The 13,184-nt window shown below is 58.5% G+C and overlaps 2 long non-coding RNA genes across 2 annotated transcripts; one reads left to right on the top strand and one right to left on the bottom strand.

The window, feature by feature from the left end:
- Positions 1–4,199: 4,199 nt before the first annotated feature.
- Positions 4,200–5,851, top strand: LOC116757352. The gene is made up of 2 exons (XR_004350933.1): positions 4,200–4,463; positions 5,346–5,851. It is a non-coding gene; the product is annotated as an uncharacterized LOC116757352 (long non-coding RNA).
- On the bottom strand, positions 5,303–7,468 carry LOC116757353. Its single transcript, XR_004350934.1, has 3 exons — positions 6,851–7,468; positions 6,493–6,568; positions 5,303–6,131 (listed from the first exon to the last, which is right to left on the bottom strand). It is a non-coding gene; the product is annotated as an uncharacterized LOC116757353 (long non-coding RNA).
- Between the last annotated feature and the right edge of the window lie 5,716 nt (positions 7,469–13,184).

Here is a 13,184-nt window from a genome sequence, read left to right as displayed (position 1 = left end):
AGCCGCGTCACCTGTCCAGGACTCAATCTCCCCACCAATAAAGCAGTGGGAAGAGCAGACCCTCCAGTCCATCTACAGTGTTCCTTTGAGGGTCAGGAAGATAAATGTGAAATATGTCTTTGCTGGGTAAAACCCGAAGTAATTACACAGGGGTCTGGAGACTGGATAACGGCCACGTCACTCACCACTGAGCTCCCTGAGGGCGGGCCACGTCCTGAGACCTTGATACATCCCCTCATCCAACCCTGCGAGGCTCCACCATGACTCTCTGGACAGATGAGGAAACCAAGGCAAAGGAACTTAAGGCATTTATCATTCATGTAGAGCCAACAAGCGGCTGCCCGGGACTGAACCTGGAGTTGTGGCTCCCGAGGCCCCGCCTGGACCGCTGTGCACCCTCCGACCTGCAGGCAGGGCCTGCCCCACTCTCGGGCCTGGCCCCCACGGGGTCACTGAGCGCGCCCACAGCACGTGGCAGAAGTACGTAGCAGGGATTCAAGGAATATCTGGTGAGTCCACAAGTGGGCATAATGCTACTTGAGAAATCCTCTGCTCTTAGCTTTAGCCCCGTTACTTCCCTAAATGGGACCCACAACCCCAGAGGGGCTCTGGCTTGTGCCAGCACTCTTGTTCCTGGACACGTGGAGGTGGTGGGAGCCGCACACAGCTCACCGCCCACTCTGCGAGCGGCCAGTGGAGGCCTTCCAGACCACGTTTCCAGAGCAAGTGTCTCCCTTTCTGCATCCTGACACCTTCCCCCCCAAAACACACATTCTGGGCTGAATTGGGTTCCCCCCAGCAAATTAGTATGCTAGAATCTAACACCCAGGACCTCAGAATATGACTGAATTTGGAGATGGGGCTTTTAAAGAGGTAATTAAGGTAAAACGGGGTCCCAAGGGTAGGGCCCTAAACCTATGTGACTAGCGTCCTTATAAGAAGAGGAGATCAGGACACAGACACACCCATGAGGACACAGGGAGAAGACGGCCGTCTACACACTGAGGAGGGAGGCCTCAGGAGGTACCAGCCCTACCGGCACCTGGGTCTCGGATTCCAGCCTCCAGGACTGGGAGACAGTGAATGTCTGTTGGAACTTGGTTAGAGCAGCCGAGGAGACTAACACAGGGCACGCGAGGCAAAACCCCCTCCGTGGTGCTATTCCGGCCGTGAGGGGACTCCTGCCAGCTGCCCTCCAACGAGCAGCCTAGTCCCCGCAGCCCCATGCCAGCCAGCCACCCGGGCCTCGGCCATTGGAAAACCCCAAGTGGCCCGGCAGCCCTACCAGCTCAGGTGGCTCCCACCTTGCCCTCCCACCCCGCCTGGTGTGCCAGGGACCTAGTGGCCGGGAGGGTGTGGCCCCCTGACCGAGGGCCCTGTGGCAGAGGGGCCTTGAGGGTGTCTGCTGGACCCTGAGCCGTCCTCGTGGCCGGTGCACCCAGCCTGCTTCCCACCTGGCCTTGTCCTTTCTCACCCCTGCCCACTCACCAGGCATTGACAGGACCTGGGAAAGCGACAGGGACACAGACAGAGCTGCTTCCTGGTCTCTTCCCTCAGCTGGAAGCCAATTAGTGTCACCCTAAGGAGAAAGCCAGGCCGAGACTGGGGACCCCCCTGAGGGCCAGCCCATCCTCACACCGGCACCGAGCCAGGCACCAGTGTCCCCACTGTACAAATGAGGAAACTGAGGCCCGGAGGACCCAGCGCCCCTGCTCAAGAGTACACGGCTATCAAGTTGCTCCTGGGTTGCAAACCCAGCCCATGTGCTTTCCCTGGGGACACGCTGCCCCTGGGGAACCCCCAGACCCTCCCAGCTAGGCTGCCCTCCCCTGGCCCTGCTGCCGGGCTGAGTGCTTCTATGAGGGTTTTGCTAATGGATGTGTCCCCGGTTCCGTGAGAATGTAGCCACAAGGACAGAACTCGGTCTGTCCTGTTCATGCCATCCCCAGCATGAGAAGCGGTGCCCGGCCTGTGGGAGACGTTCAAATGAATGAATGAATGTGCATGTGGTTGAGCGATTGAACGAATGAATGAATGAATGAATGGGCGGGTTCAGTGGCTCCAGACTGGCTGCCCCAGCCCCCCACAACCTGAAGCCAAGTCGTGGAGGCTCAGAGACAGGGTTCTGCAGTCTTGCTCTGTGCTTTTGAATCTTAGCTCCCTGGCTGGGTGGCATGACCTTGTATGAGTCGCCTAAGGCCCCAGCAACTCCAGCAGTAAAGTCAGAATAATGACAGAGCTACTGCAGAGGGCCGCTGGGGTGTAAAATGGGCGAGACCCGTGTGGGCACGGCGGTACTGGCTGCACCCTCCCCGTCTGACACTCAGCCTTCAACACCAGTCCTCCCTAGGTCCTGCCCCTAATGCACAGACCCAGACGCACCCCCAGACTGTCTGCCCCAGGAGGTCCTTGGTTAGCTCTTCCGGGCCTCTTAGAAGCACCTGACCTGCTCTCTTCATTGGCTTCAAGCTCACCGCTATACCACCCACAGGGTGTTGAGAGCCTGCCCAGATCCTCACATTCTGAGACAGGAGCCTTTGCCAAATGTAACAATTCGGATGAAATCTGACGACACAGAACTTTCCTATCATGTAAAAGAAGTCCGGGGACAGGCAGTCCAAGGCTCCAAGGAGTCAGCAGGATCCCAGCCTCCTTCCAGCTTACTGATTCACCACCCCCAGGGTGTGGCTCTCATCCTCATAGTCTAAGATGGCTGCAGGAGCTCCAGCTCTCACATCCACATTCCAAGCAGTAGGATGGAGAAAGGGAGGAAGGGAGGCATGCCTGCTCCCTTTAAGGACACTTCCTGGAAGACCGATTCTGCTTAGACCTCCTTGGCCAGAACTGAGTCACATACTCATTGATAGATCACGGCAGTGATGACCTCTAATTTGTTCAAGCTTCCCTGCATGCATGGCAACTTGACTTTTTCTGTTTCTCCACTCTTGAACCTGGGCTTGGCCCCGGGACTTGCTTTGTCCAATGGGACGCCGGCAAGGATGTAAACAGAGGCTTAAAAAGTGCCTGCGCATCAGCCTTGCTCTCTTGGTGCTGGGAACCCTCTGCCACACAAACAGGCCCAGGCTAGCCTTCTGGGTGGTGAGAGCACCCACCCAGCCCCTGTACACACGTTGCCCCCGATGCCCTGAGCCCCCGCCCCTGCCTGCCCTGCACGCCCACCCATGCAGCCTCTGCCTCTCGGGCAGCGCACGCCAACCAGCTCCAGGGTCCCCTAATGCCGCAGAGGCCCAGAGGCAGAGACCCTTCCTGACTCCTCTCTCCCCCGACCCATTGCCCAGCTCAAGGTCAAGCATGACAGGTGCACAAAAACCGGGTAAACTCAATGGAAGCCTCTAAGGATGCTTCGAACAAGAGGAAGACATTTCATCATTATTAACAGTCATAGCAGTTTCTTCCCCCTGCGTGCTGCTCTCCAGTTTATGAAATGTTTCTACGTGCTCTCACGTAGCCCTCAAATTAAGGCAGCTAAGAAACACTGCAGGCGGGCATCGTTCAGCTCTGTAGGCAAAAAGTGTAAGTGTGAACAGCTGCTTGTCCCGAAAGACGTGGGCCCATATTTGGTCATTCTGAGGGGTTACCAGCCTAACGCCAGCTGACCTCGGGGACGGGGAGAAGAGACAGCACCACAGGAACCCTGCAGTGGCTCCACGGGACAGGAGAGGCCCCTGCAGCTCACCCACCTCCTGTGGTTAGGAGTCGGCATCCTGGGTCTGGACAAGCTGTTTGTCCCAGGGCCTGGCAGCAACCCGCCCCTGAGCCAGGGCCCCTCTGCGTCCCCTTCTCCACCTCAGTTTACCTGGGTATGAAGTGGGATGGTTAGACCAGATCAGGGGCCCCAGGCAGGGTCGGAGGGGAGGAGCCCCATCTAAAGGGCATGCACTTCTGCGGTCCGGCAACCGCCCACTGTGAAGGAATATCGGCCAGGTCCGCCGATCCTTTTCAAAAGAAATAGAAATCGAGACCAATTTGTAAAATCTGCAGCAGTGACTGGACGGAGGCCCCCAAAAGGTATGTCTGCGTCTTAACCCCAGAACCTGTAACCGTGACCTTATTTGGAAAAGCGGTCTCAGCAGATGTAATGAAGTTAAGGATCTTGAGATGAGACCACCCTGGAAGGCCCTGAATCTGCTGGCAGGTGTCCTTATGAGAGACAGAAGCAAGGGAGGCCACGTGACGACGGTGGCAGGGGTTAGAGGGACAAGGCCGCGAGGCCCAGAACGCCTGCAGCCGTCCGCAGCTGTAGCCCAGGGCAGTCCTATGTCTCCCAACTTTTATGTGTGTGTGTTGGGGCGGGGGGCTCACTGCTTTTCTTCTACTATTTCCAAAAGACCAAAGCACACACCTCAGCAGCCCCAGGCCCTGGAAGCCCGGGCATCGAGGCCAGGACTCCAAACCGCAGTCCCGGAGGGGAGCCCGCCCAGGAAGCCGTGCGGCCCCGAGAGGTAACTCAAGCCCAAAGCCTTGGCTGCGGCCTTGTATCCACTTTATGGAGACAGTAACTGAGCCTCGTCCGTGGGGCCGCTTCGGGGCGGCTAGAAACGGCCCAGCTCCAGAAGCTGTAATGTGCCTTTCCCGTTACGCGGAGGCACTGAAAGGCCTTTGGGTACCTGCCCAAGTGTGATGCAGCTCACTTTCTCACGCCACCTCCCCCCAGGTCCCTCGGCCAGAAATGGCAAGTGTGTGGGCACCGGGGCCCTAGGCTGCACCGACCTGCCCTGAAGGAGGGACTGTCACGTGGCCGAGGTACCAAGCTGATGAAAGGCCACCCTCCTGCCCCTGGCACCGCCGCCCACTGCAAACGCCCAGCCTGAGTTGGTGCCAGCGGCTTTCGGGGCTGTCATGTGCCTGGGCTGCTGGCGGCCAGCCGGTCAAGGGGCCCTGCCCTCCCTCTCCCCTTGGCATACCTCTGATTCGCAGGAATGTGTGTGTGTGTGTGTTTTTTATTCCTTCAAGGGGAAAAAGCTCTCTCTAGGCAGAATTCTTCCTGGGACCCCGGCTGCCGGCTGGCGGATGGGATCCCGGGCAGGCGGGGCCTCTGAGGGGACCCCACCCCAAGGTGTTCCCACAGCAGGGCCCTCGGAGACCCCCCTCATTTGGGAAGGACTTGTGGGCCAAGGTTACAGGGCAGGCTGGAGAGTCAGCCCCTCCCCCCACCCCCAGCCTTCAGAGCCCACCTCTGAAACTGGAAGTCAAACGATGACCTCGGGCCAATTCACCCACCCGCCGACCCTCGGGGTACTCGTTCACCAGATGTGGAAACTGCACACATGAAACCACAGTCTTTATCATTCACACAGGGACACTTCCGTGTTGTCACTTTTCAGGGGGACAGCTCACTGTGACGCCAGGTGACAGGTGTCAAGCAGGCCTGTGGGGCAGACTGGGATGTTTGGCAGCCTCTAAATTCAATAAGACAACGTACGTGAATAAGGTAACGCCCTGGCTCGGCCTCCTGGTAAGGGCACTCCATAAACACAGGCGATCGGCACTCTTATTTTCTCCAAATCGTGGCTACCTGCCCAGCTGCCCCTCGGTCCAGTCTGTGGAGAGCGGCGGGGCTGGTCCCAGCTTCGTCCCGTGTCACCTGGAGGGGAGCGTCCTACGGCCGGGCCTTGCACAGAGTACTTTGCTCTGCTCTGTTGTTTTTTTTTTTCTTTTAATGCCACAGTCTTGCAGGGTCTCGCGGCTGGGGATCCCCAAGTTGAATCACCCCTGAAGAGAGCCGAATATGTGAATGTTGACAGAATTGTCCTTTAACACGAGTCCTCGGTGACAAATCCACTCCACCCGTCAGCGTGAATGTGAAGAAAATAAATCACTAAGATATGAATTTTGGTATGTGTAATTAACATGTGTTTCTAACTAAAAGTAATGTTTTGAGGTTGGAAACCAGGAAGGGCCCTCAGATCCTGTTTGAGGGCTCTTCTGATGTGAGCCTTTTTGTTTAGGGTGTTTTATCTCTTAACCACAGTTTGGTGCCGACAAAAGGAAAGGATGTGTTGGGTCTGTCCTGGCACCGTTGATTCTTGATGGAGACCGTGTTTCCGGGTAGGGAGGCTTCAGTAATCAGGGCCATTGGTTCCAGAGGAGCCGGCAGTCATGAGTGACGCCTGCAGATTTTGCTGCGGTCACCAAGTGGCCCAGGGACTGCCCAGCCCAGGGCCATAGAAGGCCCCGGTGCATCACCAAGGGCATCTCCTAGGGAACCTCCCCAAGAACTCAGAGGCAGCCCCCTCACACACATGAAAAGTGGGGACAGAGGCCCAGAGGGGCCAGGTTCTGGCCCCAAGTCACCCAGCAAGAGGCGAGGAGAACCAAATGGGAACCCCACGCCTGACACAGGTCCCGCCCTGTCCTGTATAAGGGCCAAGGAAGAGCAAAACAACGTCTTCCTATAACACCCCTGCTGCTGGGCGACCCCCCTCCACCGCCTGGGCCACCACTTTCAAACCCCATTCCCTGAGCACTCACCAGGTGCCGGGCAGGCTAGTGACTTGCACGCCCCTCCGGGAGTGCCACTGTATCTCCTGCTTCCACAAGGAAAAAGCTGGGCACAGAGAGGTTAGGTAACTTGCTTGAGGTCACACAGCCCAGGTCTGGCTACTCCCTTGCCCTTGCTCTCGGCCGCCCCAGCCCACCTCTGCCTATGCGCCCTCGGCTCCTGGCACCACTGCCTTTGGAGTCGTCCTCCCATGGGAGGGGGGGTGTGTGCTATCCACACCATTTCCGCCATGAGCCTGAGGACGGGGCCCTGCACGCCCCGTCCCACACATGCGCTCACCCTTTCTCAACAGCAGTGCTCAGAGCCAACTCTGGCCCTGAAACTCACAGGAAAGTGGGAGAACGTCAGGGACCCCCATATAACAGGAAGATCCATGGAAAGAGCCTCAGGCATGGTGAGCACAGGGCTGCAGGTGTGAAGGGCCAGGAGGGCGAGGCATCAGAGCAGGCTTCCCCAGGATGGAGCGTCTGGCTCAGCAAGGTGGGAACAGAGGAGGGATGGTGATGCCGCATCCAGGGATGTCCTCAGAGCCATGGTGGGGACAGGACAGGGAAAGGAGGCGCAGGCTGTGAAGGACTGTTTACGATCAAACCAGGAGTTGAGACTTTTCTTAGACTTTCATTCTGTGGAAACATAAAAGGTTTTAAGCCCAGGGTAAGTGATGAAATCCACCCTTTAGAAGCGTCCCCCAAAAGAAGAGGTGGGGATGGGGGCCCAAGGCCGGGAGGGGAGGCAGAGCAGGGTGCTAAATGGGGGCGCTCGTCTTAGGAGGTACGGTTGGCAGATGAGCTGGCGTGGTTCACGACCTCCTCGCTCACTGTAGCACGTTTTTTAACGTCTTGCAATGCCTTTGGATTCTGCGAGGAAAGGACATCTCTGGAAGGTTGTTAGAAAATTCAGTGAATGCAAGAAATGAGCATCTAATTACAAGTGTGGTCCGCTAACACCCACTGCCCCCCCAGGCTGCCCGATTCTTGGTATGCAAGAAGCCGATTTGGGAGACTTTCAACACGACAAAAGCTGCCCTTTGGCAGGAATTTTCTGCAGGGAGAGAACGTGGAAAACGGTCTACAAGGAAGATAGAGCAATGTCCCAGGCCAGGCCCGGAGGCTGAGCTTTTGAGAAGAGAGCCCCAGCCCCATCGTGGTCCAGGATGCAATGAGCAGAAGTGGGACCACTAGAATTAGATCGTTTGTGCTTTCCCGGGGTGGGTGCTCACAGCCTTGGGCAGACGATGGGGGGTGGAGGGTTCATGGGGCAGCGGGACTGCCAAAAAGGACAATTACGCATTTATGCCAGAGCCCGAGGGAGCTGGGAAGGGCACAGCCAGGGCCCCGGCCCCTGGCATCAGGGGAATTTGCCCCGCCCGCTGCAGGAAGGCAGGTCCGCCCAGCCATGGCCCAATGGGTAGGCGGAATCAGCACGCTGGACTGAGCTATCTTGGACCAGAATTTGGAATGCCACACGTAGCAAACGGTTAATGATCAACCGGTCACCCCTCTCCAAAAGACCGAGAACTAATAGGGCCATAAAATGTATAAAATATCTGCCCCCGACCAGACTAGACATGACAGCGAGGGAGTGGACACTTCTCGGTCTCCCCTTTCGGTAACGTTGCTCTAGAAGCAGCCCATGGGGAACCATCCCTGGGGGCAGACCGCTTATCTGGAGAAGATTCCCACGTCCTCAGCTCACACCTCCCCTCGCTGGACGAGACCCCTCTCCCCTGTGGCACTGCTCGGGGGACAGGTATCCTTTCCCAGGCTGTCATTTGGGGAGACAGCCTGGAGTCGTTTAAACCGAGCGTGTGCCAGTCCCTCAAAGGCAAGCGGCGGGAGTGGGGGGCTTGGATAGTTGGACATCCTCTCGGGCCTCCGGTTCTGCAGCTGACACCCGGGGAAAGGGCTTTCTGCAGAGCTGCTGACCTGTGCCAGTTTATATGCTAATTCCAGAAATGATTCTTCCTACATTAAATAAAAGCTGAGGAATGTTCCAAAGGTCTGAACAGATTGCACCATTAACAAACAGGGGAGCTTTGAGCGTGTGAACCCAGTTCAGCACAGACTTGCCTAAACTTAGGCCCACGTGCTCCCTCAGCTGACTTGGCCCAAATGAAACTGCTTCGGCTTCTAAAGCCTCCAAGTGCCCATCTTGACCTTGAGGCCCCCTTTCAAAGCGACCTTCTGAGAAAGCAAAGACTGCGAAACAGACCTGGAACAGCCCGCGCCACCCGAGTGATTGACGGACTCCCGGGAAGTCAGAGGCATCCAGGAGGTGCAGGAGAGGGACCCCCGATCTGAGGCGGGGCCGGTCCCCCACTCCCCTCCCCCCTACACACTGGTTTTCGCTCTGTTCTTCCCACCTCCCCAAGGCCTTCCTGCTTCAGAGGCCTTGCGCGTCCTCTTCCCCTGCTCCACTCCCTTGACCAGTTTCCGCGACTCATCCCACTTTCAGCTCTCTTCCTCAGAGAAGCCCACTCTGACTACCAGAGGCGGGTCCGTGGTTACACCCTCAGTGAGAGCTGCATCCTCCCTCACGGGTGTGATCCTCAGAATTCTAGTGCAATTCTTATTTGTGTAATAATGTGTTCAGTGTCTTTGGCTACCATTCAGTGGTGAGAGAAGGGACCAGGTCTGTCGTGTATCCCCAGGGTCCAGAAGGCTGTTTGCCATAGAAAGCAGAGGGAGGGAGAGAGGGAGGGATAGATGGATGGATGATTAAATGAACGGACAGGTGGATGGATGGATGGATGTTTGATGGAGGGATGGATGGATGGATAATTGAATGGATATGGATGGACAGGTGGATGCATGGACGGTTGGATGGATGATGGATGAATGAGTGGATGGTCCTCTCCAAGCCTCCAGATCCTCATCTGTAAGAAGGGCGTACCATGGGGCAGTGGCAAGGATTGTTTGGTAGCATGCAATGCCAGTGCAGTGCCCGGTACACAGGAGATTGATTGATTGAGCTGAGACTCTGAAGGGACTGATGTTCTCCAGAGAAGCCCGCTCAGAGGTTCCTTTAAACATGGCAGAGCCCTGTAAACAGAACTACCCTGGTCCCAGCACTACCTCTCGGCTCCTGGTTGGCGCTGAGCCTGACCCTGCCTCTAAGTAAACAAGGAAATGGCCACCCCTCCCAGCTTTGGTTTCAGTCGTTTCTGGTGCCTGGTTAAAGGGATTGTCCTGACATCTCAGAGACGTTCTGGAGCCCAGGGTCATGAGCGGCCCCTGTGGACACTCACCTCCAGACTGCCCAGCTCACAGGCAGCGGATGTCCCAGCCATCAGGGAGAGCATTAAAAATGTGCATCGGCCCCCATCCCTTCTCCGCTCGAACGCTGCAGGGGCTCCCCGTCTCCCTTTCCCACAAAGTCCCTGCGTCAGCCCGTGATCCCTCACACCCCAGAGTACCTCTGCCCCCCACGCAGCCTCCTCGGTGAGCCTGGACGCACCAGGCAAGACCCCCTCAGGGCCTTTGCATATGCTGCTTCCCCCGGCTCTTCCCCCAGATCTCCACCCTTCCTTCCCACAGGCCTCTGCTGAGATGGCCCTTCCCTGACGCACTGAAAACGGCAGCACCCTTGGCCTGGCCTGAACCCCCAACACTGTCGGACATACCAGACAGTTCCTCTGCTTCTCTCCGCCCACTCACCCCCTACTAGAACACCCGCAGAAGCAGGTGCTCCTGTCTGTCCCGTTGGCAGCTGTCCCCGCAGCCCTGGTACCCAGTGGGCACTTCAGTGGATGGATGGGTGGGTGGATGGATGGATAGACGGATGAGGAGTTATTCATTCACTCATTCACTGAATAATAATCGAACTAATAAGAGTGGTCAGTAAATGACTCCACACGGATCCATCGGTGATAGGGAAGTGCCTGGTCGCGGGTTGGCGTGGGGTTCCTAGGTGGGCGCTCGGAGGGCAGCAGGGCGCCCCTCTCTCCGGAAGTGGGGCGAGCCTGAGACCCAAGAGGTGCACGAGAGGGTGCGTGTCAGCCAGAGGGAGTGTGTGCGTGTCCTGGGGCAGCAGTCACAAGCGACCGCAAAGTGGGGGCTCAGAGCAGCAGAAACCAATTGCCTCCCAGTCTGGAGGCCAGAGTCTGAGATCAAGATGTGGGCAGGGCCATGCTCCGCCCCTAGGGGAGGGTCCTTCCTGCCTCTTCCAGCTTCTGGGGGCTTCTGGAGGCTCCGGGCATCCCTGGGCTGTGGCTGCGTCCCTCCAGCCTCTGCTTCTTCTCCACAGGGCTCCCCTCTCTCTGCATTCTCCCCTCTTCTGTCTCTTCTGAGGACGCGTGTGATCCCTTAACTTGGTTACATCTGCGGAGACACTTTTCCAAATAAGGTCACATTCACAGGTTCCTGGGGGGCAGGGGGACTCAGGTACATCTTTCTGGGGTCACTACAAACATCCTGGACAAAAGCCCCAACCGGGGGCTTCCCTGGTGGCGCAGCGGTTGAGAGTCCGCCTGCCGATGCAGGGGACGCGGGTTCGTGCCCCGGTCCGGAAAGATCCCACGTGCCGCGGAGCGGCTGGGCCCGTGAGCCATGGCCGCTGAGCCTGCGCGTCCGGAGCCTGTGCTCCACAACGGGAGAGGCCACAGCGGTGAGAGGCCGGCGTACCGCAAAAAAAAAAAAAAAAAAAAAAGCCCCAATGGGGAAGGTGAGCATGACCAGGTGTGACCCTTCCACAGGGCTGAGGGGTGGGGACCGCAGGAACCCTGTCCCCTGGATGTGGCCTGATGTGGAAGAGGCCGAGTTGCCCAGAGCAGCATCCGGGCAGGGGCCGCACCTGCCATGTTCACCACAGCATCCCAGGAGGGTGCAGTGCTGATGTGGTGCTTAGCAAACCCTGGGCTCAGCAAACACTTGCGTCAACGGCAGGGGCGTCCTTGAAGTTCCAGCACAAACAGTGTCCCAGGCCCTGAGGCACCCACTGTGAGGGGCCTGAGGACCCTCCCAAATGAGCTCTTGGCACGGTGCCCGGGGGTCCTCCCCAAGTGCTGTGCCCTGGGCTCCTCCCTGCGTCCCCGGGTCTTGGCTTCCCCAGTATCGGAGATCTGAGGCAGAGGTCCCCAAAGGCCCTTCCTACGTTAAAGTTCCCCTGTTCCAAGAACGTGCGGGGCTTGCCTGTCCGGAAACCCACTCACCTGAGGCGCCACCCACCACCCATCAGCTTCACTGAGCAGACAGGCCTCCCTGTACCCCCTCCCCAGCCACATGTCCCCTTCTTCCCCTCCGCCTGGACCCGCCCTTTGAACCATCCACGGGGTCCTCCTTCTGCCGCCCAGGGGCTGCGGTCCTTGAAAATCCCATCGCCGCTGGTTGCCGTCCCCCCGTCTTTCTGTGGCCGGGTCCCCCACAGCCAGATGTTGTCGCTGTCCCATTCGTGAGCAAGGGCTGGCCCGGTAGCTGTGGCCTCCGAGTGGCCCCAGGCAGGATGATGGTGAGAAGGGGGCCTGTGTCCACGGGCGGGGCCGGCAGGAGGCTCAAACAGGCTCAGAGAACCGCCCAGGGGCACCTTCCCACAGAGGCCTCCCTTGGAGGCCAGGCCAGCAGGCCTCGGGGGAACTGGACAGTTTGGTTTGCTTTGTGGATCTAGATGGACTGGAAATGCACAGCTCCGCACTGGGTGTACCGAGCCGGGCGACCTGGAAATGCTTCAAAGGGCCGGGAGCTGGGCTGGGCGGCCAGTTCACACGGCCATGGTCACTCATGCCACCTGCCAGCCGGTGGTCCTCCCAGACCCTGCACACAGAGCGGGGCCTCCGAGCGCCAGCTCCTCGGCCGTGGGGCGCTCCCGCCAGCCAAGCACCGGCCTCTCTCAACGTCAGATATTAATCACACACTTCCTGATAATGACCAATGGAGGCGGCTTGGCAGAGCGGTTCTGGCAGGGCTCCAGGCCCACCTCCAGCCACGGGAAAGTTGAGGATGGCTAAAGGGATCCTTGGCAAGGGACAGCACATTGTCCCCGGGCTGTGGGAAAGTGCTCTGTGCGCAAACGTTTCCTTAAAGCCCGCTTACGAGGAAACATTTGCGATGGCCCCTTGTTAACCACGGCCAGCCTGGCTGAACGGGACACAGACAAATTAAGGCCCCATCCGCGGCCCAGGCTCTGAGAGCCTGTAAGTGGCCCGATGGAGCCTCGCTGCCCCGGAGTAGGTGGTGGCACCTCTTTTGGTTTTCACACACGTTTCCAGGTTGCCGCCAGGGAAGCCCAGCCCCCTCCCACCCCAAGTGCACTAAGGCTCCAGAGGGCTGTGGCTGACATCAATGGGCAGTGGCTGCACACGGTGGGGGGCCTTGGGGCCGCCACGCAGGAATGTCGGGGCCTGGCGCAGGTTCTGAACCTGCCAGATGGCCCTGCATCCTGGGACCCAGGCTGGTAGCCAAGGAGGAGCCCTGGGGCTGGGTCCACAGCCCTCCAGGCCTCTGCACAAAGCCATTTGTCAAAGGTGTTTCCCAAACGTCTCTCGAAGGAGCTGCCCTTTGAGAGGCTGGCTTGGGCTCAAGCCAGGCAGAGCCGTCTGGGGCTCTTGGCAAGAGTATCAGCCGTCCTGAGATCCAAAGCCCCTCTCTTGCTTGTCCCCGCTTCTCTGGGCCAGGTGAGCGAGCCACAGGGCACCAGGGGCCGGCGAGGCCAGGGTTGTCTGACCCAG

The sequence above is a fragment of the Phocoena sinus genome, chromosome 8 (genome assembly GCF_008692025.1).
Source record: "Phocoena sinus isolate mPhoSin1 chromosome 8, mPhoSin1.pri, whole genome shotgun sequence".
NCBI classification, from domain to species: domain Eukaryota; kingdom Metazoa; phylum Chordata; class Mammalia; order Artiodactyla; family Phocoenidae; genus Phocoena; species Phocoena sinus.
Note: the sequence above shows the minus strand (reverse complement) of the source record. Positions and strands in the feature narration are given on the sequence as shown.